The 27,294-nt window shown below is 43.7% G+C and overlaps 1 protein-coding gene across 1 annotated transcript in view; it reads left to right on the forward strand.

Moving 5' to 3' along the window:
* Window positions 1-2,267: 2,267 nt before the first annotated feature.
* Window positions 2,268-27,294, forward strand: part of gng12a (guanine nucleotide binding protein (G protein), gamma 12a) — a 39,660-nt gene continuing 14,633 nt past the window's right edge. The window contains exon 1 of the mRNA XM_056293221.1: window positions 2,268-2,773. The gene's annotated coding sequence lies outside the window, so the exon portion shown is untranslated. The remainder of the gene's footprint in view (window positions 2,774-27,294) is intronic.

A 27,294-nucleotide genomic window follows, 5' to 3' on the forward strand; every position in this document is an offset into this window, starting at 1 on the left:
AGTTCATGAAGTTGATGAGTTGAAAACAGGAAAAAATGGGCAAGCGTAAGGCTCTGAGCGACTTTGACAAGGTCTAAATTGTGATGGCTAGACGACTGGGTCAGAGCATCTCCAAAACAGCAGGTCTTGCAGGGTGTTCCCGCTATGCAGTGGTAAGTACCTACCAAAAGTGGTCCAAGGAAGGACAACTAGTGAACCAAGGCTCATCGTTGCACGTGGGGAGCAAAGGCTAGCTCATCTGGTCCGATCCCACAGAAGAGCTACTGTAGCTCAAATTGCTGAAAAAGTTCATGCTGGCTATGACAGACAGGTGTCAGAACCCACAGTGCATTGCAGCTTGCTGCGTATAGGGCTGCTTAGCTGCAGACTGGTCAGAGTGCCCATGATGACTCCTCTCCACTACTGAAAGTGCCTACAATGGGCACATGAGCATCGGGGTTGGACCATGGAGCAGTGGCAGTAGGTGGCCTGGTCTGATGACTCACGTTTGCTTTTACAACATGTGGAAGGCTGGGTGCGTGTGCATCATTTACCTGGGGAAGAGATGGCACCAGGATGCACTATGGGAAGAAGGTAAGCTGGTGGAGGCAGTGTGATGCTCTGGGCAATGTTCTGCTGGGAAACCTTTGGTCTTGGCACTCATGTGGATGTTACTTTGACTTGTGCCACCTACCTAAACATTGTTGCAGACCAGGTACAGCCCTTCATGGCAACGGTTTCCCCTGATGGCAGTGGCCTCTTCCAGCAGGATAATGCGCCCTGCCACACTGCAAAAATTGTTCAGGAATGGTTTGAGGAACATGACAAAGAGTTCAAGGTGTTGCCTTGGCCTCCAAATTCCCCAGATCTCAATCCGATCGAGCATCTGTGGGATGTGCTGGAACAACAAGTCTGATCAATGGAGGCTCCACCTTGCAATTTATAGGACTTAAAAGACCTGCTGCTAATGTTTTGGTGCCAAATACCAGAGGACACCTTCAGAGGTGTTGTGGAGTCCATGTCCCGACATCTCAGAGCTGTTTTGGTGGCGTGAGGGGAACCTACACAATACTAGGCAGGTGGTTTTAATGTTCTGGCTAATCGGTGTGTGTGTGTGTGTGTGTGTGTGTGTGTGTGTGTGTGTGTGTGTGTGTGTGTGTGTGTGTGTGTGTGTGTGTGTGTGTGTGTGTGGGTGTATGAAACATTATTTTTAGGCCATCTTTTTGTCGCTATTCTTAGGTTATCAACACGTTTAAAAAAAAAGCATACAAAATATTTCCCAACAGAAGCGATGGCTGTAATAGATGTAAGCAATCTCCAGCTGACCATTTACACATGATCTGGACATGCCCGAAGCTGACCAACATTTGGTCCAGTATATTTAAAACTCTTGAACAGGCCCTCAACACAAAAATAAACCCTAATCCACTAACTGCTTTGTTTGGTCTCCCCGCAACTCAGAACATACCCTCTACAATATAGCATGTCATTGCCTTTACCACTCTGTTGGCCAGACGTTCTATCCTTCTCAAATGGAAACATGCCTCCCCTCAAACACATGAACTTTTACAATGCACACAACTTGAAAAATTAAGGTTTTCACTGAAAGGATCTTTGAAATCCTTTCAGAAGACCCGGAATCCTCTGCTTGTCTTTATTAATGACCTCACTATTACTCTTGATACTGAAGGTGCTTCCTCAGTAGAGCTCATGGGGAGAGAGAGAGAGAGAGAAAGAGAGAGAGAGAGAGGAACCCTCACTGTTTCTTCCCTACAATTCTCTTTATTTATTGTCTATTCTGCAACCTCTCTTTACATTTCATCTACCTTTTTTTTGCATTTATTAATTAGTCATTTGATTATTTATTGCAGTTACTCGCTATTAAAACATGTTTATTTAGTCACCCTTTTATTCCAATTTATGCTTCATTATATTTATTTACTTATTTTATTCTATTTTATTTTAATTTTTGTGGCCATGACCAACATGAGGTGGTGGGAGGGAATGAGGTTTTTATTAGTATGTTTCTTTCTTTTTTTCTACTACAGACACCTTTGATATGTCTTGCAGCTATTGTACTGAATATGCCATGTCTGCAAAAAGGATCAATAAAAAAGATTTTTTTTAAAAATAGCATACCAAAAGTAGAGGAACATTTTTGGGAAAAACATTTGTGCTTCCGGGACGCTACTTGGCTTGTAAATCGGTTAATAATCTAAAAAAATGGTACAAAAAAACCCCAATCTGCCTATCGCCATTTTCCTTTCCTCATTTGAAATACACAACATTTTGTAATCAAACTCCTCTTTAAGTGAACGCATGTGCCCTGCCGGTATTAGGGATGTATATTCCTCTGGGGATATACAATTTGGCGTAGCACCGACTCTTGTTTCTTGTTTTGTTTTTTTCTTTCTGTTCTCTGAACATCCGCTAGTCTTCCCATCGTTCAGCTTCACTCTGCCCGACCAAGTTCGGCTGTTCCCGTCACGAAGCGTTCAAGTGGAGGAAAAGCAGAAAGGAGGTAGGAGTCATACGAGGAAGGAGGGGAAAAAAAAGAAAAAGAAGTAAAACGACAATTTAAGATTAACGGCACCAGCAGGAAGTGAAAGCGGCACGAATCGGCGGTTTGAGAGTCCGTCGTGTGGTCTTCGCCTTTAGTGTCAACAGAATCGGTCTACTTGTGACATTGCGCGTGAGCCGAGAGAAAAAAGGTCCCCTCCCAGTTTACTGACGGATACAGTTAGCTGCGGTGGAAGGAGACCGACTGTACCTGACTGTGCGTTACCCCCGCCAGGTAAGTGTGCCCTGTGTAGCGATATCTACCTCCGTATTAAAGAATGGACGCTCTTGTCTATAGTCATCGGCAATGCCACAGTTGGCCACATAGGCGGTCTGAAAATGAACTGATAAAATTACACTTTTGCCAGCGCTTGTGTCTTCACAGTAACGGGGAACCCCCCCCCCCCACACACACACACACAAAAGGCGACAGTGTTTAATTTTGGTGGCCAGTTGTCACACATTTGTACACGCAGTGGCAAAAAAAAAAAAAAAAAAACGACCCGAAAATGAGGTTTACCTCATCCGGTTGGTGTTCAACAGGTGACAGACTAGGGCCAGTTCTTTTCCAAGGACCGGGCCTCCATGTCGTTATCATTTTCTACATCTGTGTTCACTAGGTGGTGTAGGCCCCATGGCATAATGACTTCTGATGTGCAAATGAAACAGGACGTTGGAAAATAATATTTTTTGTTGTTGAGTAAAGCAGCTACCCCCTTCTCGTTAGTATGTGAAGCAATAGCAATCTATGACTTGGAGCGCTACCAGTTCAGTCCAACATGAACCAATTAGACAGATTACGCCTCTGCTTGCTATGATTGTCAAAGGGGAGGCCCCACACGCGGATGTGACTGAGATGTTTACATGAACTATCAACAGCCCTGTTGATGTCCCCTGGCCATTAGAAGGACAGAATACAGACAGGCCATTGATAAGGCCAACTCATTAGTACCCCATTCACTGCCATCAAAGTCTCCTCTCTATGCCCATTAGGATGAGCAGGCTCACCGCATCGGGTGCTGTGGATCACATACTTCCTGCCTCCCTTCCTCTAGGCCTTCATTGTGACATACACATTTGGTGTACTGTAACGACAAGTTTTGTCATGTTGAAGGTGTATGAGAACATGCAATGATCCAGAGGACGACTGATGCATCAGTATAGCAGAGGTTGCAGTATAGCAGAGTCGGCACATTGCACAAAGTTCTCTTTCACGCTATGTCTATTTTTAATTTTCTTGTCATAAATCAACCACCCATTCACCTCGACCCAACTCCACGCTTGGGATGCACACACGCTGACACGGTTGCTTACACAGGAATACACCAGCTCGGCGTCATTAGTGGTTTCGGAGGAGGTATGCGGCCGTATGATGTTTGGTGAGTAAGTTGTTTAATGGAAATGATGACATTAATGATGCGCTGCCTTGTCTAATCTTGTCAAGTTTGGTCATAAGGCTGCTCAGTTCAGTTCCTTGGAACAAACACTGGTCCACTATATTAGTAAAGCATGTAGGTTCATGGTAACCGTCTCCTTTTTGTGTCCCCTCCTTTTAAATTTCCCTTACTAACAAGATATGAAGATAATCAATAGCGTAAGCGAGATTATATGCTGGTTTTAGTAGGGCTAACATTTAGAAAGGGGAAAGAAATGCTGTTTTAAGGTGGCCCATTGCAGAGGTCAATGAAAAATCAACAAACGCAGCAAACCTGAGGACTGGGGTACCCAGTTTTCCTCAGGAAATGGCTCAGGGGCCACTGCCCCTTCGACCACAATGTCATCCCTTCCCCACACACACACACACGTGTGTGTATGTGTGTATGTGTGTGTGTGTGTGTGTGTGTGTGTGTGTGTGTGTGTGTGTGTGTGTGCAAGACACAAACCTTTGCTCTGTTACTTGGTTACTTAGTTTTTATGTCATTTTTCTTGGTTTGTGTAGTGACTTCGGTGGCGATGTAAACAACTTAACCTTTGACACTAAAAGGCTCTAATTATTCAACTCGCTGCCTTTCTCCATCAGGGAAAATACATTGTGTGTGTGTGTGTGTGTTTGTGTGTGTGTTTGTGGAGTTGTGAAACCTGACCAATAATTCAGGCTAACTTGATTTACTGGCCAGATTTGATCTCACGTTCATATAAATTGACATGTGATGGCTAATGAGGGGTTTATGTAGTTGAGAAATTCATTTATTTGTGCTTAGTTTAATAAGGGTAAATAAATGGTTTGTATGATGGAACACCCATGTGGTCCTGAAAGGCGGGGGGGGGGGGACATACAGTATAGCATAGCAGTGTCAAGCCCTCCCTCCCTCCCCACACACACAGACATCTCATCTCCATACGACTCGGAACTGAAACAGTAGAGGAATTGTTGGTGTAATCGGTGGAGCGGCACACACGACTTTAACCGGTACTTTAGTGTTTCCCCTTTGACGGAGAATGTTACCAGACTAGATCGACAGCTCTGTCGGCGAGTTATGACGAACAGCCTGGTCAGTGTACAGGGACAACCCACTAGCAGCCGCCACCGAAGGAGGCCGAGCTTCCGATCACGGAAAAATAGAGTCCGCACACCAGATAATGCTCCCATGAACATTTATTGGTACACCACCTTGTGAGGTTTCAAGCGTTAAGCTCTTCTTCAGACAAAGAAGCATGGAGGCACACCTTCAGATACCTACTAAGCCAGGTCACTTGACAGGTCGCCTGGCTCTAATAGGCTCCCTTGGATCGGATACGTAAATGGATAGATAAATGGGATGCATACATATTAGACAGATCCGTCATACAAAACTTCACATCAGTGTAGACAATCTGATGATAATATACTCAGCAGATTAGTAAACATAGTAACTGCGTGACTGCGTATAGAAAATACACCATGTGTACACATAGGATATGTACAAAGCTCCACAGTACACTTTGAAAAGATACACTTATGTGGCAGGTCAGAGAGCTTGTACAGTACCTAGAGCTGAGTCAGAACTGCTTGAATATCACACAACTAGAACATCAGGTATGAAAGTGTCATGCGATAACAAGAAGAAAAAAGGGAAAATGAAAACTCGAATCACACCTGCTTCGTCCTTACAAATGTATGAATTCCCCCCGAGGTCCTCCGTTGTGTTTGAGGAACTGGGAGTTTGTTTGTATGACTGTGCATATGCCTCGGTGGTTTTCCTGTGACTTTCTCTTTTTCTTTGCTTTTCTTTTTCACTTGCTGTTGGGCACAGTTATCTGTACACACACACACACACACACACACACACACACAGGCAGACACCCTATACCGTTAATACCTGCATCTTCAGCGTCTTGTGACTCTTTTAGTTCAACATTTTTTGTGGATGATCGAACATGAGAGCACTGGAATATTTTAATTTCTCTCAAGTCTCTTTGTGTTTGTCTGTCTGTCTGTCTGTCTGTCTGTCTGTCTGTTTTGTGCCTGTCTGTCTGTCTGTTTGTGTCTGTCTGTCTGTCTGTCTGTCTGTCTGTCTGTCTGTCTGTCTGTCTGTCTGTGTTGCTGTGTGTGTCTGCCTGCCTGTGTGTGTGTGTGTGTGTGTGTGTGTGTGTGTGTGTGTGTGTGTCTGTCTGCCTGCCTGCCTGTGTGTGTGACTGTGTGTGTGTGTCTCTCGCTCTGTCTGTCTTGAAGGCCTCTTGTATGTAGTTAGAGGGTATGACCAGCTTCAGTATGGTAGGCCGTTTTAAGTATTCATTCTTTTGTAGGTACTAGTAATAAAAAATTAGACACCAGTTCTTATTTTTAATCACTAGTCACTCTTCTGTCACTAGTCACTACGGTAAAGTCTCTAGTTCCTAGAGATTAGAAACTCGCTCTGTTAGAATAAGCACTAGTTCCTAATTTGATCACGACCTGTCACTTTTCTCTTGTACGAAAAATACAGTAAGCACTAGTTCTTTAATTTACTAGTAACACACTTGAAAAGCACTGGTCACTTTTATTCAAGTATTTACTTTTAGCAACTAGTAACTTCACAATAGCAACTAATGTTTGAAGAGTAAGTACTAGTGTTTAATTTTTAGCCACTACACTGTAAAGTCTAAAAGTTACGTTTACTTAAAAAAGAATTAGGAAACTGATTACACTTGGGAAAAGTAAGTAAATGAACTTAATTGTGTCAAGTTATGCGAAATGATTTTATGTGAAATGAACTTGACACTATTAAGTTCATCTACGTACTTTTCCCAAGTGTAATCGGTTTCCTAATTCTTTTTTAAGTAAACTTAACTTTTAGACTTTACAGTGTAGTGCCTAAACAGCCCATAGTCCACCAGCTAAATGCAACCCACCGTAAAAGAAATGGCTGAGGTGATTAGACACTAGTTACTAGAAATTACACACTAGCAGGGTTCAAATTATAAACTCAGCTTCGTGGGGGTCTCCAAAAAACAGGGCAAAAAAAAGTACACATGCGCTCAATTCATGCCCACACAGCGATGGGACTTTTTTTTTATTACAGTGTATGACTGGATAAGCACTGACACGAGCACCGTGTCAAGGAAATCGAATATTTAGCCTAATGCCCTAGAACCAGCTACTAGGCCTACTACTAAACTGTAGTGGAGGACTTTGAGTATTTTTTTTTACCAAACTTTGGTATATTTTACCAAACACAAAACAATATTATATAGGCCTTTTATATATAAAATATATAACAATATTTTTATTTTACCCAAAACAAAACAAAAAACAGTTGTCATGTTAAAATCAAGGACAATTAGTTGCTTACTTCGAGAGTCGAGATCACTAACACTCACTCACACACGTAAATGGCAAATGCATGGCACAGCGGCCAGCGACAAGGAAGTCCAACGTATCCATCTGTGGTCCCACTCCCGACGTTAGTACTTGTACTAACTGTAGTGATATAACGCCATGTATATCCGCTGGAACTACACTAGGTGTTATGTACTACCCGGACTGTTATTATGGTTACACCACTACCATACATGGTAGTAGTGAGTTCTATAACCCGGTGTGGTCATTGATCCTCGACCAATACTACCCCCAAGTATTACTTCATGGTGGCAGCGGTAAAGTGCTCTCTATGAAGAATGAAGATAGACTGATAAAATTGTCCGTGGATAATTTCTGTCATCATTCAAGCAAGAGTGCACCGGAGCTGAGCTAGCCACAAAGCTAACTAGCTAGCTAGTAACAGGAGACGTCATGGCATCGCATCTACCGACAATGAATTGGTCCGACCCGGACCTGGGTGAGGCAATTTCACTGTATAAACAGAAAATGACTCTGTATTTAGAAGATGAAGAAATAAATGGCGCAGCTAAACAAGCTAGGAGAATATGTCGTGGAATCGGAGATGAAGGATTAAAAAGACTGAACGCCAGTGGTCTCACCGATGATGAAAAGAAAAAGCCTGCCAAACTATGGGACTTCTTTGAAAAACAGCTTAAGTTGAACGTAAATTTCAGAATCCATAGACTGCAACTGATGCAACACAGACAGAAACCAGATGAGAATATTGATGATTTTGTGACCAGAGCCAGAACACTAGCACAGAAATGTCAGTTTTCAGACGAAGAGCTTAACGAGCATATGATTGAGCTTATTATTGCGAGCACTCCCCATGATGCCCTGAGGAATGATCTATACAGCAAACCAAAAGGATATTCCTTAGCAGAGGTTCTGGCCGAGGGACGAAAATATGAAGCCCTGACAGCAGGCAATGAACAGTTAGACAAACTTAGCCTGTCACACAATGAGAGAATCCACGCTGTGGACAGGGACCGCATATGTCGTAACTGTGGGAGAAGCCACAAACCACGTCGATGTCCTGCATATGATGATGAATGCAATGCGTGTGGTGCAAAAGGTCACTGGGAGCGGTGCTGCAGGAAGGCCAAACGAGAGTGCCAGGAACACTCCAGCCAGAGCAGGAGCGGGGGAAGTAAGTCCCACACACCACAAGACAAACAGCACAAGCGCAAAACCTATATAGACAAAAAGCAACAGAGCAGGACTCGCATACATGCTGTAGAGAGTAGCGGTGAAACAGACAGTGAGAACGAAAGTACTTACCAGAAACAGTTCCACTCCATAACTATCAGTGAAAAGTGCATGCATAGCATAGACAGCAAGCCGGCCAGAGAGGAGGCGTACACAGTCCTGAAGGTGACACCACCTGACCTACCTGGTCGTGGATACACACTACGTCTGAAGATAGACACAGGTGCGTCAGGCAACACACTCCCATTGCGTACCTTCAAGCAGATGTACGGTGAAAATGCATGCACCCAGAAACGACCGAAAAAAACCAATAGGAGGCTATCTGCATACAGTGGTCACGCCATCCCCTGCCTAGGCACCATTGACATTCCATGCCAGTACAAAGAATCCAAATGGATCAATGCAAAGTTCTATGTTGTAGACGTACCAGGGCCAGCCATAGTTGGGCTGCCAACATGTGAACTGTTAAACCTAGTGACTGTCAATGTAGATGCAGTGACCGAGAAAGGACATGCAAACCAGAAAAAAGTCAACACAAGACAGACAAAACCCAAAATGACCATATCTAACAGTGCAGACCTAAAGAGAGCATACCCAGACCAGTTTGACAAAATTGGCAACTTCAGTGGAAAGGCCAAGCTCTTCCTGAAAAAGGATGCTGAACCGTTCATAGACCCACCACGTAAGTGCAGCATTAACATCAAAGACAAACTGAAAGATGAACTGAATAACCTAGTCGAACAAGATGTGTTAAGAAAAGTAGAACAGCACACAGACTGGTGCTCGAGTCTGGCATACAGCACAAAGAAAGACGGTTCCCTTCGCATATGCTTAGACCCCCAAAAGCTTAATGCCAGCCTTAGGAGATGCCCACACAAGATTCCTACTGTGGAGGAACTGAGCCCGAAGTTTGCAAATGCAAAAATATTCAGCAAACTTGACGCAAAAGCTGGATATTGGTCAATACACCTAGAGGAAGAGTCACAACTGCTAACCACATTCCGAACTCCATTTGGTAGATACTGCTGGAAACGTTTGCCATTTGGTCTCAGTGACTCTCAAGATCTCTTCCAGGCAAAGATGGACCAAATCCTGGAGGGGCTCGACGGTGTCGTCAGCATAGCCGATGATATCGCAGTCTACGGAGCAAGCGAAGAGGAGCATGACAGGAACCTGACCAACCTGATGGAGAGAGCAGCCAAGACAGGTAATGTGTTCAACAGTGACAAGTGCACAATCAAACAGACAAGCATCTCATTCTTTGGCAACCTGTACACAGACAAAGGTATCAAACCTGACCCAGCCAAAATCAGGGACATCCTGAAAATGCCGACACCCCAGAACAAAGATGAACTGAGCAGATTCTTGGGAATGCTGACCTACCTGTCACCCTACATCCCAAAGTTCGCAGACAAAGCACACACACTGAGGGTGCTGCTGAAAAGTGACGTGCCTTGGACATGGGACACTGACCACCAAAAGAGCTTTGAGGACCTGAAATCAGTTATCAATGAACATGACTGCCTGAAGTACTATGATCCAAGCACACCTCTGACACTTGAGGTCGATGCATCACAGAAAGGACTGGGCGTGGCATTAGTGCAGAACAAAAGACCCATAGCTTTTGGCTCAAAGACACTGGACGACTGCCAATCCAGGTACAGCAACATAGAGCGAGAAATGCTGGCCATAGTCTATGGAATGCAGCGAAACCATACCTACCTGTATGGGAAGTCATTCATTGTAGTTACAGACCACAAACCCCTCATTACCATATGCACAAAGCCACTGCATGCCGCCCTGCCACGGCTTCAGCGAATGCTGATAAAAACACAAGGATACAACTACGAGGTCACGTATCGACCAGGAAGCCAGATAGTCCTGGCAGACACACTCAGCCGACTACCCAACCCTGAGAACGAAAGCAACATCGAGCTGGACGAGCGCATTGACGGAATAGAGGCAGAAGTCGAGGATCCAGAGATGCTCACTGTTGCATGATAAACTTCTCTCCCGAGAAACAGGACGCACTCCGCACGGAAACCACCAGCGACCCCAGACTCAATGCACTGAAAGAGCTGATCCACCAGGGATGGCCAGACAACATCAAAGCTCTACCAAGACAACTACGTGAGTACTGGTCATTCAGAGATGAGCTCGCAGTTGAAGCAGGAGTCATATTCAAAGGAAGACAGGTGCTCATCCCAGACTCCAGGACTGATTCTATACTTGAACAGCTGCATGTAGGACACCAGGGCATCAAAAAGACACGGCGACTGGCGAGAGAAAGTGTCTACTGGATCAGAATGAACGATGACATCGAAAGAGTCTGCAGGTCATGTAGCGTATGCGTGGAACATCAGGATGCAAATCCAAAGCAACCTCTCAACCCACACAACACACCGTCAAAACCATGGCAATCCCTAGCTTCTGATCTATTCGAGATCGATGGACATCAGTATTTACTGATTGTGGACAGATATTCTAAGTTCCCTCTAGTGGATGAAATGCCCATGCCTGTGTCCAGCCGGGCAGTTGCACAAAAAATGGAAATGTACATGTCTCTTTTTGGAAGGCCTGACGAGATACTTACAGATAATGGACCCCAGTACACAGGGCACGCGTTCCAGAAATTCACGGCTGACTGGGGAATCAGGCACGTGACAAGCTCACCCCACTATCCAAAAAGCAATGGATTCATTGAGAGGCATGTGCGACACATCAAATCCATTGTGAAGAAAACCATGAGACAAGGAGGTAACATACAAGTGGCCTTACTACAGGTCAGAGCAACACCCATCGACAGTAAACTACCATCACCAGCAGAACTGATCTTCGGAAGGCTGGTCACCACCCTGCTGCCGAGTCGAGGGGACCCAGGCAAGGAGGAAAACCGACTCCACCTGGAGCAGAGAACAGCAAACATGAAGGAACATCATGACCGCAGCAGTGGCAGAGAACTACCTCCACTCGGTCTCGGACAGCACGTATCTGTCCTAAACAAGGAAAAAGGGACTTGGTATCCAGCCACCGTCGTACAAAAGTGCGATGAGCCAAGGAGCTACATTGTGCAAACATCAAATGGAAACAAACTCAGATGTGGCAGGAGCCACCTGCGGGAAATTCACCACCCCCATGCACTGAGGAGCGCAAGAACCCGCTTCACAGAACCTCAACGGGACACTCATGCAGCTGGAACTTCTTCCAGCCAAACCTGTGAAACACACAAGACAGTACGCATAAGATATGGAAGAGCTGTTTCCAAACCAGCTCACTACAAGGACTATGAGTAGAGACAATCACACACAAAAGGAGGGCTCTGAATATGTTTATTGTTTTTTGAGATGGACAATTCTGAGTGTGTTGTCTAAAAAAAAAAAAAAAGAGAGAAGGCAACCTCTGTGTAATGAAAAAATTGAAAACTAAACAGGGGGGATGTAGTGATATAACGCCATGTATATCCGCTGGAACTACACTAGGTGTTATGTACTACCCGGACTGTTATTATGGTTACACCACTACCATGTATGGTTATTACGTCTGCCTACTGAGCCACGATTAAACCTGAGTTCTATAACCCGGTGTGGTCATTGATCCTCGACCAATACTACCCCAAGTATTACTTCACTAACATTAGAGCCCAGGCGAACCTATAGGAAGGCATAACGTTAGTTTACATAAACGCACATTGACGTATACTAAACACTGCTAACTAAACGGGAAATTCAAAATTAATCTGAAAGTGTTAGCTAGCCATGCTTTTCTGTAGAAAATGAAAAATGACTTGATCAAGTCTTACCTCGTTAACGTTAGTGGTGGTCGAGTCCTCTTCAGAAATGTTGCTTGCAGCAGCCGAGCTAACGTTAACGTCGCTGACTTTTTCTGAATCAGCAACTTTTTTAGCTTTTGAGCTGTTAAAACCAAAGTCCAGCAGGCTTGCAGTGAGCTGTCTTTTTGGTGGCCGAGGAGGATGCATGGTGAAAAATATTGCACATTACGTGATGTGACTAGCTAAGACAATACTAAGACAACATTAATAACGTTCCATCTCCGTGCCTTGGCGCCCTGGTCAACCTTTCCATGCATACCGAGTTTCCCAAAACCAAGGTTGCTTTAGGCTACCCTACAGCGCCCCGCAGTGTCTCGGTGGTGAAGTGCAGCCAAATGTCCTATTCACGGACGAATAATGGCGCGTAGTTCTTTTCGAAAACATATTTATTTAAAACAATTTATTTCACTAACATAAAGAATCCTAATAACATTGAAAGATACATTATTTGTGATCAAATAATGTTTTTTTAAATATTTTGTTAGAGACCCCCACAGATCTAGAGTTTTACAGCTTTCAAGGGAGCTAATGCCTTCTTCATGGGAGCTCAGCTCCCATTGGCTCCCACGTAATTCGAACACAGCACACTAGTGTTTATTTTTTTAGATACTAATCACTATTCTGGCCGTCACTTGTCGCTACTGTAAAGTTAATAGTTGCTAAGACGTATATACTAGGTCTAAAAATACATGTTTTCTAGTCTCTAAGGCAATTCTACTGCTAATGATATATTTGTCACACTAGTAACTATTTATTAATGCTATTTGCCATTCCAGTAACTAACGAAAGTCGCACTGTTACTAGTTGCTTTTGAATAAAGCCTAGTAATTTTTCAAAACCGAGTATTCAGTTTGACACTATCAACTTTTTAATTTTGACTCATTAAATCTGAAATTCTGATATCAACATCTAGTTGTGACTAGTCATATCGATTCATAAGTGGTGTAAAAACATACATGTTGATATCTTTATTTGGAATAGAAACTAGATCTCATTAAAAAGTTCCTTGTCAATACTGAATAGCAACTAGTTAGCAATGTAATTGTGACAAGAACATCAGAATAGCAGCTAGTCACTGATGGAGAGTTACTAGTGACTGATATATAATGACTAGTAGAACTGTATTAACAACTAATGCTATTTAACTAGTCACTGATGAAGAGTTACTAGTGACTGGTATATAATGACTAGTAGAACAGTATTAACAACTAGTGCTATTTAACTAGTCACCGATGAAGAGTTACTAGTGACTGATATATAATGACTAGTAGAACCGTATTAACAACTACTGCTATTTAACTAGTCACAGGTGAAGAGTTACTAGTGACTGATATAAAATGACTAGTCTAACCGTATTAACAACTAGTGCTATTTAACTAGTCACTGATGAAAAGTTACTAGTGACTGATATATAATGATTAGTAGAAACGTATCAACAACTAGTGCTATTTAACTAGTCACCGATGGAGAGTTACTAGTGACTGATATATAATGACTAGTAGAACCGTATTAACAACTAGTGCTATTTAACTAGTCACCGATCGAGAGTTACTAGTGACTGATATATAATGATTAGTAGAACCGTATTAACAACTAGTGCTATTTAACTAGTCACCGATGAAGAGTTACTAGTGACTGATATATAATGACTAGTAGAACCGTATTAACAACTAGTGCTATTTAACTAGTCACCGATGGAGAGTTACTAGTGACTGTATAATGACTAGTAGAACCGTATTAACAACTAGTGCTGTTTAACTAGTCACAGATGGAGAGTTACTAGTGACTGATATATAATGATTAGTAGAACCGTATTAACAACTAGTGCTATTTAACTAGTCACCGATGGAGAGTTACTAGCTACTGATATATAGTAGAACCGTATTAACAACTAGTTCTATTCAACTAGTCACCGATGGAGAGTTATTAGGTACTGATATATAATGACTAGTAGAACCGTATTAACAACTAGTGCTATTTAACTAGTCACTGATGAAGAGTTTCTAGTGACTGATATATGACGACTAGTAGAACTGTATTAACAACTAGTGCTATTTAAATAGTGACTAGTGGTTAATGAAAAGTTGATGTCTAGTATGTGACACTTCATAAGGTTTAGTTGATAAGTGGCTTGGTATTTTCCTAGTGAGAATACTATAGTGACTAGTTACTTTAAATTAGGTATTAGTCACTAAAATAAAAGAGCTTGTGTTAATCGAATTGTTACGAGTAAAAGAGAAAAGTGACTTGTCATAATCAAATTAGTATCTAGTCTTTACTCTAACAGAGCTAGTGTCTAAACCGTAGCAACTAGTGACTTTACAATGGTGACTAGTGACAGTCAGGAGAGTGACTAGTGTTGAAAAAACAAGTAAGTGTGTAATCTTTAGTGACTAGTGCCTTGCAACACATCACTGACATCATTACAGGGTCAGACAAGACCCTGTCGAGGATAGGATAACTGGTCATGTTGTCCTGACCTCTGTAACCATTGCACAGAGCGGTGCAGACAGAGTATAGCAACATCAGTGTGCGTTGATAACCAAAGAAACAGTGTGCGCTTAAATATTTGATAGAATAGGTGTTGTGTGTGACAGGTGTTAAATATTGTTTGCTCCGCCTCAAAAATCCTCAGCTGCAAACTCATCCCTGTCTCTGCCATCTACGAGACCCGCATTCAGCGTAAGGGTCTAAAAATACTACAGAGCTCCATGCACCCTGCCAAGAAGCCCCTCTCAGTAACTCCCCCCTCAGGAAAAAGACTCAGGGCCATCAAAACCAAGACATCCCATCTCCTCAGCAGCACTTACCGCACAACCATCCAATTACTAAATGGCTCTGCAATTCTGCATCAGCACTTCATGAAAGCAAAGCACTAACCACTACTGTATTTTATCGTAGTTTGTATTTTGAATATTCTTATTTTGCACCAGATCTTACATCCACGGATGAACGTAATGTTTCATAGCATGGGGGGTTATGTGTTGTGTGTTTTTACGTGTCATGCCGTGACTGTTTTTGTTCTGTCATGAGCACGCTGAGGCAAATTCCCCACAACTAAGTTGTATGGCGATAAAGTATTGAGTCTTGAATCTTGAATACTTCTCTATATGGTCTGCATTGTGTGCATCTCTTGGCACCGGGTCCAAGCGTCCTCCGGCTGGCCAGTTTGGTTCAGGTGCTCAGAACAGATTGGTGACAGTGCAGATACTCAGGCACACCCATCTTGTGGTTTTGCGGTGGAATAACTCTCTTTTACGAGGTACCGAAATGCCTGATTTTATTTTAGCTGCAGACTAGACTAAACAGACCTATAGACAGACGAGTCTGAAACGCAACATTTGGCCAAATAATGCACTGTTTCCCATCTGTTTGAAATCGTATGAACATTTAAAAACTCAAGAAAACAGAATATTACAATGCGGGGGAAGGACACACGGTTGATGAAACCTTACGTCCTTGCTGGCCTCAGGAAGTAAGACTGCGTTAACACGCGTATTTGAATCTGATACGAATCATGCACCAACTGATATCAGGAAGTGTTGTCATAGCAGTTATCTAGGATAGATGAAAAAAAAGAGGTGGTGTTGGCTGATTTATTTTTTTTCATCCACCTCTGTTAAAGGTATATAATGTCATTCCCTTGGAGGCCGAGACGGGCTAAACATCCTAAATGCCCTTAACTGGTTTTAGGGTGGCTGGCATCTGTAATGTTGTTCTGCTGGAGTGAAAATGTTGGCAGACCTGGTAGTCATCAAACAGAAAGGCAGAACCGGTGTCTCCACCCAAAAGAGGAATACTCACTACGTGATGGGAGAAAACCATGCAGTGTTTCACCGCCACTGCTTCCCTTGTAAAACTGGAGCAGCTGCCAAAATTTGGGAGTTGCCGTCACACACCTACCTACCCCTGTGCCTCCGAGCCCTTTGTGGAAGTGAACACAGAGATAAATCGTTAAAAAAAAGAAAAGAAATCAGGGCACGTTTTCATTTTTACTGGGTGTCGAAGACTTCCTGAACTTGTGTTGTTCGTATGAGGTGTGCACTAGGCCTGGGTTTGCAGCCTGGCTAACCAGCTGAGGTGTCCACATCGCCGCCTCTCACTGGACAGCAGCGTGAAGGCAGATAAGATAGGCATGTTTGGTGTGCAAAGTATGGATAAGGGTGACGTTCTCTGCAGACACTGATCGGGGGGTCGGTTTTCAAAAATGTCTTACAAAACGGGTAAGGTTAGGAAATGAGACGGGGGGGGGGGGGGGGGCTAGTGCTCGTGGGCTACTCAACTGTGAAGTGTCATGCCGTCCCCCCTCCGAGTGAGGCTGCCATGTCGACGGATGAAACGATCAGCTCCGGAGATGAGGAAGGGGGAAAACGAAATAAGAAGCAGCTTAATATGGATATCCGTGTTTTCTTTTTCCAGCCAGTACATGTGAATGATGTAGCCCCCTGGATGTGGTCTGAAGAAGTGGTTTTGAATTTTCTCTGTAGGTCAAACTGTTTATTGTCATATGCACGGTTAAAAACAAGTTTCCCTGCACAAAGAAATTCTTCCTTTGCCTTCCGCTCTGAATGCTGTTATCAGGAGAGAAAAAAACCCCCCCACAATATAAAATAAAATAAAAATAAATAAATGAATATAAGCAGAGATAAAAAGAGAAGATAAACCAATACGAAGAATACTTTGTATAATATACAACATACAATACATGGCGGCGATATGTTGTTTCTGCGAAAACTATCTGTGCAAAGTTCTGTGTACAGACCGTATATAAACACATGACTTCCTATATACAGACAGTGGGTAAATGTCTAGACTCTAGAGCGTGCTGTGTGAATTGTGTGTATGCATCTGCGTGTGTATTTGTGTGTATGTGCATGTTTGTGGAGGAGGGGGGAGGGGAAGTGAGAGGTGTAGGGATGATGAAAGAAAGGACCTCCCCTGCAACGTTTCTCAGAATCCTGTCCTTCACAATGGGAGTGTGTGTGTGTGTGTGTGTGTGTGTGTTGGGTGGGTGGGGTATGGCAAGTGGACAGACAAAAGAATAACGTGTAGATGGGTGTGAAGATGCAAGCTGACAGCTGATGCGAGTTATTTATGGATCTATTATTACAGCGAGGTGGTGTTGCTGTGTGGATACTGCCACATGCAGAGAGCACTTCTGATCTCCACCTGGTGTTTAAGGGTTTAGTGTCACGCACACACACACACACACACACACACACACACACACACACACACACACACACACACACACACACACACACAAACTCCATATTTCATAACTGCACAACTTCCATCAGGCTAATGAGACCTTACATAGGCATGTATGTACCTGTACATGCTTCTTACCTTTTTGCAGTGATTTTCACACTATCACTTCAGCTATCTCAGACTCTCAGAGTGTGTATGGATTGTTACCCAGTTCCTCTGCTCACAGAGATTATGCAAAGCGAAAATAATTGGTATGGTTTCATGTTGTAGGCCTATAGCCCTCAAGTTGACTTTTTTTTTTTGGTGTTACTTAGTAAGGTCAGGGTTTGTATCTGGGCAGGTTTGAAGAATATTGTTCTGTTTTGGTGTGAAAACACATTTTTTTTTAAAAACTGTTGCTTTACAGTTTGTGCATATTGTGTTATTTGTTGTTTTGAATCGTACTCCTCGGGTGTAGATTCACATGCCTTGTCACATTGTACATCAAACACTGATCGTAATCCTCAGATTATAAATCAGTGAATTGCGGTCTTTTAATAATGCAAAACGTTTTAAAAGGAGATAGTTGAAGAAACTTGGAAGTGTTTGCGACTCAGCAAGTTGGGTCAAATTTTATTTTGTATAGTCCTAAATGCCAATCCAGTCCCACAGGGCTTTACATTGCCTCACTTTATAACTTTATTGTCCGGCCAGGGCTGGAAGTTTGTCTTTGGCCTCACCAGCCATGCGGATGAGGGAAAGCTCCACAAAGAAAACCTTGCAAATGCCGCTCCACCGAAAATTACTCTGCAAAGTAACTGAATTGACTGCAAATCTTCCGAGAAGTGTATTTTATCTCCCTGGGCCCGGCATAGTTTAACCGAAGATGATAAAGTATGGCTCTCTGAGGCTCTCGTATAAGAGCTATGCTTCATTTAGTCCCATGCAGAATCTGGCCTGCAGTTAAAACTCCTCCGCTGGACACCTGTAGCACGCTGGTGTGGGCCCTGGTTATCACATCTCATGCATGTCACATGCATTCCAGCACGTTTACATATGTGAACTCAGTAATCCTTAGAGATGATTAGCAGAACTGCTCCGAAGGACTCGAGAGAGATAAAGTTGTTCCTCAGCGAGCTGAAGGGAGTATTGCTACCATGTTGTAACGAGAGGTCGGTTCTTATTTTAGGGAAGCAAAAAATGCAACTGCCACTATTCTTCAAAGAAGTTGCCCTTTTCAGGGAAAACCTCTGGCCAGATGCTGTGCTTCCTACTTGTAGTGATGCAGTGGACGTTTTTTCTGTCCTGTATGCACTACTGTCTGCAAGGATATAGAATAGGACATATGTCGACCCCTATAGCGCATGGTGTGTAGTGTTTGTCCTGTAATGCATCGAGATAATGAATGTGTAAACTGCTCACTTTATACCACTGCTGTAAACAGGGTGGTGGTCTCATTTCTCCCCGGTGGTTAATCAGAACCATTGGAGAGATGCATAACGCTGGAAAGTATTTGATCAAAACTATCTTTTTAAAATGTGGAAGACAACAGTGACAGGCGAGACAGATTACAGCATTTCGGGTTTTGGTTTTGTTTGAATTTTAGTCGTCTTGGAAGTTGTCACAGTTTAGCGATACGCAAGCTGCAATTCCCCCCTCTACCACGTGGTGGCACAATGTGGCCACAATTTCCTGCCATGCACGATTCAAGTTGTCCAAACGTTTTACAACGTCTGCAAAACGTGACTCGTTGAGTGCTTTTCGTTTGTGCTACAGAATCAGTGACAGCAATGCCGGCTTATTTAAATGAGACCGAAAGTCACATGTTTGGTTCTGTGTTCCGTTTTGTTTGGTTAAAACTGTGTGTAGTGTATATTAGCTCTCTGTACGAAGCTTATCAGGGTAGGATGCTGTGGGGGAGGGCTTACAAATGCAGATGGCGTCACGTCTACGTTTACGTTTCTGTGTTTTACCGTGTTATTTATTTATTTATTTGGCACTTTACAAACACACACACACACACACACACACACACACACACACACACACACACACACACACACACACACACCCCATCTGCCACTCCAGCATTGCCAGGTGGCCCATAAGCTTCAGTAAACTTAAAACTCATTTGTTACTTCCGTTTATATTCACGTACAGCGATAGCGCTTGTGTGCGTGCGTGTTGGGGGGGGGGGTGTATGGTTTGTGTGTGAACTATGCTGTGTCTTGGCTACCTGGTGAAGTATCTCTAAGAGAAACAGTTTGATGTATTTGTGCGTTATTTGTCGCATATGTGCAGTAGTAGTATGCGTGTTACGTGTGTCTCATTGGTGGCTGCTGCAGCTGGAACATTTCTGGCGGTGTCGTTCGTGTAGCTGTGGATCATGTTTGTTATGGCAGGTTTCCATTCTGGAAGGCTGCTATAACTGACATATACTATAGCCAGGCCAGGTCATGTCTTGATGCACGCTCAATAATCCAGGTAAGGAAATCAAAGTTGTGTCCAGATGAACCGAGTCAACCTCCTTTGATAGCAAGGTCACGTTTACTCTTTCGCTAATACAAGATAATTGGTGAGAAATCATGGTTTGAAATTGAAATCTTTTAGAATTTGTTTGCACACCATTTTCTTTCATTTCCCCAAAATGTTGCGACACCTTATTTTTCATTTACATTTTCATACATGAACACTCCTAATACAGTGTAAGTGGTCTCCTTCTTGTAAAAATGAATGCTGGATGGTCACGTCAATAATGCTGACCTCTATGTGTCACCGCTGCTACTGCAGGTGGTGTAAATTTGAAAAAGGAGAATTACTTTGTAGCTGTTTGTAATACACAGTGGATTTGAAAAGCCCACACATCCCTGTTAAATTGGTAGGTCTTTGCGATGCAAAAAAAATGAAACCAAGATAAATGATGTCAGAACTTTTTTCAGCCTTTAATGTGAAATTGCACACACACACACACACACACACACACACACACACACACACACACACACACACACACACACACACACACACACACACACACACATGCACGAAGTGCCCTGAAGCACTCCCACTCACAGGAAGAGATGCCTTTCTAAAGGACTTCACCTTTAGCCCCACCTGTCATAATACTACCTTTGCCATACACAGCGTTTCCTAACCCTGCTAGCCTAATATGGGCATTTCCTGTCAAGGGGCAGGAAGCGTGCAACTAGAAAAATGTTAATTTCTTGCCCTACAGGTAAGGAAGGACGTCATCAGACAAGATTCACGTGTGGCAGAATGCATTATGGCTCGTGTTATTGAAGATCTCAGTAGTGACAATGTGCAGTGTTGTGTGGGCGATGTTCACTGTGAAGATAGCGGAGGAATTCTCCTGAAAGTGTAACTTACACCCCTTTCACTCTGGCCAAAAACACCCCACTAACATCCGCCTTTTTACATTGACCAAAGGCGGACATCAGCGGGTTTTTTGCAGGTTTTTTGGCCAGTGAGAAAACGTAGGTATGCATTCAAACCAAATGCTCTCGTTAACTAAACTAACTAGACAGCACACGATGATGCCCCTTACTGGTACCAGTGGGTAAAGGCATGTGATTGTTGCACAACTGACAAACATGTCAGTGTTATTGATGCTTTCATTTATTTGAGGCCTTCATGACTTTACGGGGAAGTTGGCTGGCTTCCAAAGAAAGGCCTGTGTGTGCTTCCTTGTTGAGACCTAGATAGGGCCGTGCTTCTGTGTGAGCACGGCACGGGGCAATGAACTTGACACCTGTAGCCGTGTGTGTGTGTGTGTGTGTGTGCGTGTGCGCGCGCGTGTGTGCATGGTTGTGCGCTTGCATGCAATGTGTAATTGTGTGTACACTCAGGAATGCATATGCTTGCTGCACATGTTGGTGTTTGGAAAAAAGCGTTCACCCCCCCCCTTTTTTGGTGCCTCGTCAAGTTCTTGGGCCCCAAAGTTTTTTGTCTTCATGTCGCCCCACGTGTCAAGAGTGGGCTATTTAGACACAGGTGTCCAAGAGATGCATAAATGTAGTCTGTGTCTCCTTCTCTTCTGTCTCGGTGTCCTCTTGGTCTCTGACATCAGGTGCTGCATGAACCCGAGTCAAATAGTCTAAAGTGTAAGCGACTGAATATTTTTGGTGCTTGGTGGAACAAGGCCTCACATTTTCTTGACTAGAAAGGGCTCTTTTACACAGGCTGCTTGTGCACTTACCTCATTTACCTCATCAGTAAGTGGCCAATTTCTTCCATTTGGATCTTGTTCTTGTTTCTTTTTAATTGCAATAAACACATTTGGGCAAGTTCTACATTCTGAAATTGTTAATTATTATCAAAGTACTTACTGTACTGTATGCATAGTTGTGTTAAACAGGAAAAAAATTGGGACAAATGCGACCTCCCATTTGAAATGAAATGGAGTTTTGTGTCCAAAAAAAGTATATACCCATGAAAAAAAAAAGATGAATCACATCCTATGTTTCTTCACCATGTACATTACTACAGGCAAGGGTATATATATATATATATATATATATATATATATATATATATATATATATATATATATATATATATATTTTGGTAGTATATAGTCAACTGGTTTGAAGAAGGGTGGGACCTTGTGGCCTCAGAGTTGACCTGCATGTGTTGAGAAATGGATAGAGGATGAAGGAGACAGGGCTGGGTGCAGGAAGTGGAGAAGGGAGGGTTGTTTTTAGGGAAAATCACAGTGGCCTCTATTGGAAATGGCCTCAGTTTGACCCTTGGTGTCTCCTGCTCCACCAAGCGAGTCTTTGAAATTCTCTGAGATCAACAGATTCACGGTGGTGGGGGGAGCCATTCGTCTGGCAGCTGATTTATTTTAGCTCGGCTTTATACTTGTGTGTGCGTGTTAGAGCTGTGTACACAACTATGCATATGCAGACAGCAAAGCTTGAGAAACAAACAGCCGTGCATAAGCAACAAAGTCTGCTTTTAAATGTCACTACATCAGCATGTGGCAGTCTTAAATTGAAATAGTCTGACTGTATCAAATGTGACTGTGTCATTGATTTGCCATTGTTTTGTTTGAACACATATATCTGCTCTCGCAGGATTACACCAGAGGATGGGGTCTCTGGGACAGATGCAGGGTGATTGGCGGTGGGTAGGGTCGGTCAAGTCTCCTGTTTTGCTTCTCTGCACTCTCCCTCTTCCACCTAACTCTTAATACACGTAAACAGCAAAACCAAAAGTAGAATGATTCACCGGCACAACTGCCCCCCCCCAACCAAGGAATGTACGTGCAACATGAGGAATGATGTGGAGATTTTGGACAAGTTCCCTGATGCGTTGGCATTACTTCCTCTCCATTCCACACAGTTGCACGCCACATGAATATCCTGTTTTACCTGACTCTATCTCCATTGCCCTTATTATGCGGCAAAACTCAAGTACTTCAGATAGGTCATAAAACAAATGTATGGCTATGTGATGGGTTAAAGAAAACAGTTGATCAGCATTCTTTGACCTTAATCTGAGTGACATGAGGTTCGGTGATTAAGATCTTGATTTTGGCGTTCTTCTTTTCCTTGTTGATCTTGTCCTTGTTGATCTTGGCCTGATCACCTTCCCACTTTCCCATCAGCGCAGACCTTCAAACCTGTCATAAAGTAATTATTCAGTCAGTCGCACGGCACTGAGGGAATGTAATCACAAGACTTTATGGTGCTGCTCTGCTTCTGGGGAGTGGAAACTCATCTGGGCTATGTTGGTTGCTGTTAATATGAATTGTGTGCATGCACGTGTCTCAAACGGCATGAGTGGATCACATGTCGTTGCATCTGATGTTTACATGACTTTTTGTTATGTAGTATGCTGTCTTTTTCAGTGCAGGAGTGTTGAAATGTCCCTAGTGCTTAGCAAGGTCCACTGCACCCTTAACAGGCGCATTTACCACGTAAAACTTCATAAACGTAGCTGGCGGGCCTTCTCTACTCAGAACAGTCTCTACATATATTTATATCATTTATAGAAGATAAAACAAGGTATGACAGACATTAAATCTAGGCCTTTTCAGGGCGTCTGGGTAGTGTAGTCTATTCTGCTGCCTACCAAAATGAGGATCGCTGGTTCGAATCCCTGTGTTACCTCCGACTTTGGTCGGGCATCCCTACAGACACAATTTGCCGTGTCTGCGGGTGGGAAGCCGGATGTGGGTATGTGTCCTGGTCGCTGCACTAGCACTTCCTTTGGTTGGTTGGGATGCCTGTTTGGGGGGGGGGGGACTGGGGGGAATAGTATGAGCCTCCCACGTGCTACATCCCCCTGGCGAAACTCCTCACTGTCAGGTGAAAAGAAGCGGCTCCACGTGTGTCAGAGGAGGCACGTGGTAGTCTGCAGCCCTCCCCAGATTGGCAGAGGGTGTGGAGCAACAACCAGGACGGCTCGGAAGAGCAGGGTAATAGGTGAAGTACAAATGGGGAGAAAAAAAAAATCTTGGCCTTTGCCAATGTCATGTTCTTCTATGAAGTGTTTGGCTTGGCTTCAATAGTGTGTAGCTTGTCCTGCATGGACTCAATCAGATGTGATGCTAGGAGACACCAATAATGGCGAGGCAACACCATGGTGAATCTTATCCAAATGCAAACATCATGGAAATTTAAAAGCCCAGGCTGTGTATTGCATTCATAAATCAACTTGGATGCACTGTAGTTCTTCAAGCATGTTGACAGTTGCTACAGAGAGGGTGTAAAGTCCAGTTCTTTGTTCGACCAGCCACGCTTTTTTTTGGGTAAAAATCCAGAAAAAATGGCAAGTCCCTCTGAATTTCCCCCTCAGGATTTTCTCAGTGGCATCACATTTAAAAACTGTACCATCCTCGTGCACGCATTGATGAATATGAATATGAGTGTGTTCTGTTTATTTGTGATCACTACTTAAGATAAAGAGACTATGAGACTACTTCTCTGCATCATCGCTCACTCTCAAAGACGTCTGTCTCTTCCTGCAGAACTATTTTGATTGGCTGAAGAAAGGCTGAACAGATGGGGTGTCTTGGGGTTCTTTGTTGTTGTTTTTTTTGTTTGTTTTTTTTACCGTGGTGCATTGGCGGCTTACCCTCCTGTAAATGAGTTGTATCAGCGTGCGGAGCACAAAAGCCAACACAACAGATGGACACTTTGCCTCAGATTCTGTCACCGAGTAACATGCTGCCGTCTTTTCAAGAGCAACCCGGCTCCTCGCGTTACCCACTTCTCATATTCACCTGTGGTATCAAGTGTTTGGCTGGGAAACATTGAATTTGAACCCACTCATTGCAGAAGTGTCACGGGTAGATGAAAAGTGTGTTGTTCATGTAGAGGGCTTGTTACTCTCAGAATCGTCTCACACACACACACACGCACACACACACACACACTCACCCCATGTGTTTTGGACATGGGTTCTCTGGTATTCGCCGTGCTGCATATCCGCAGCCCCCCGTGCTTCCCCTTCTGAACAGAGAGGTGATACATATAAACGGGAAACTGCTCAGTGTCCGCATGAGGGGGGCGAAAAACAGAAGAAGAGGATGATACCCAATTTGGCTATGTTAGCCAGTTGAACTCTGACCTGTAGGGACAGAGGTCAGGAGTTTGCAGACACATATCTTCCTGAACAAAGCACTGGACGGGGCCTCACTTCTCGCATGCTCTCCGATTTCAAACATGCGGCTCCAATACGATGATACAAATCTTAGTCAGAGGACATTGATTAATGCTTAGTAAATGCGGCGACATGCATGTTTACTGGTGCTTAATCACACTTTCGTTCACCTTTGTCTGTCTCTGTCTGCCTCCTCCCTGTGAGTAATGTGACCTACATTCTCTTTGTCCTTTTCCAGGGTTGATGCCTACTGTTGATTTCAGAAGTGAGCAAGTTGTTGTTACCTCTTCCTCTCCTGTCTGTTTATTCGTGCACTGACCAGTGTTGTGAATGCTGGACTTGGAGGATTCATGAAGATCTGTCAGAAAAGCTCCCCGTGTGTCATTAAATATAGGAAGCATATCTGGTAGAGAAGTGTTTGAAATCTGATCACCGTCTTTACCTCTGACCTTACGTATGCTCGTTATTAGGAGCACGGTACACAACAATTTGTGCATATTGAAATACCGATAAAGACAAATGTGCGTGTTATTTTGTTGCATTTTGATGAACACTCGGTGCACCGTGCTCCAAGCGCTTGTTTTGCTGTGCAGATCGTGGCCTGTGCCGCCCATGCCCGGACATGCACGCAAACACAAACACACGCAAAGACAAAATCCAGTCCAGCCAATTTCATCTTCCTGCTAATCTTATTTCCTCTTGTTAAACAAACTCTTTTTACAACCTTTGCTGTGTCGTCCAACGTACCTTGTGACATCTGAGCTGTTACACTACCCGTGCCTTGCTGCCCCTCCCTAACACCACCACCTCCATATCAGAATTTCCACCCATATTGTTCGTTGTTCTCTTTACCTTTGTGCTCCGTATTCTGCCCCCCCCCCCACACACATTTTCCCAACCCCACCCCGGAAGGAAAGAGGAGGAGTAGGTGGCCAGATTAGCTTGCGTACATAGTTGACCTTCGTTCATCTGAATGCCACTTAACTCCTTTCTGCAGTGGTAATCTACATGCAGCAGGGCCAACGCGGAGAGCAGGGGCCGGAAAGACAGACTTAGGTTTGTTTATTGTTCCATATAGGCCGGGCAGTGTCAGGCCAGAGATGGGGAACCATTGTATGGGATCTCTCTGCCTTCGTCATGAATAGTAGCATTCAGACATGGGAGGGAGGCGAGAAAGAGGGTGGTTGGGACGCTCACAATAGCTTTAAGTTTTACAGCGTTCCTGTCGCCAGCAGCAGATTTTTGGCAGGGGACCAATCGCAACATACACACAGCTGCATAGTTTGCACGTTCTTGTTGAACTCTCTCTTTCTCTCTCTCTCCCTCTCTCTCTCTTTATTTATTTCTATCTCCCTCTCTGTCACACACACATGCATGCACTCTCAGAATGCTCTACCCCCTTCACGCCTTCCCGGCATCATTCTCAGCTAACCTCGTTTTCTCTGTACCAAAGCTTCCCTTTTTGTTCTTTCTCACAACAATGCTGTTTGTTTTCTGAGGAGCAGTGCAGAAAGACATGGCCCAGCAGCCTGTCTGTTTGGGTCAGCCGTGGCTCCTGCATGTCAACCAACCTCTGTGCGTCTGCAGTGACGTCTGAAGGGCATTATCTGCCGTAGGCCTCTGTTTGTTTTGGGCAGCTCCGGGCGTGATAATGGGCCATTACTGGGGGACCAGAAGCTCCTTGGCACCTCAGTGGAAACTGAAAAGGAAACCTGCTATCTGGGGGCTACTCAGCTGGCATGCATCGCAACGTCTGTGTACTACCGTGGGGGGTAGCATGTAGCTAAAACTAACTCCAGGTTGCTATTTTTAGCACTGGCTCTTAGGAGACTGAAATCTGGCCTTATTATGATGATGGCTGTTCTCTTTTATTTCTGCCTAATGGTGTAGGAATATGCCTGACATCCTGTGTGTAAAGGTGGGAAAGGCATCAGAAGATTTTATGATCTCATCTTGATCTCAAATCTCATTGCCCATAATGGTTAAATAAAGTTGTGTCGTTTCTTCTGTGACGCACCTATGGAAAGAATGTGAGATGATCAGTTGACAGTTGCACCAATGAAAGGGCGAGGCCAAGACGTTCAATATAGTTAATCTTTAACCTCTCGCCTTTTTGTGT

Source organism: Lampris incognitus, chromosome 14 (assembly GCF_029633865.1).
Source record: "Lampris incognitus isolate fLamInc1 chromosome 14, fLamInc1.hap2, whole genome shotgun sequence".
Taxonomy (NCBI): domain Eukaryota; kingdom Metazoa; phylum Chordata; class Actinopteri; order Lampriformes; family Lampridae; genus Lampris; species Lampris incognitus.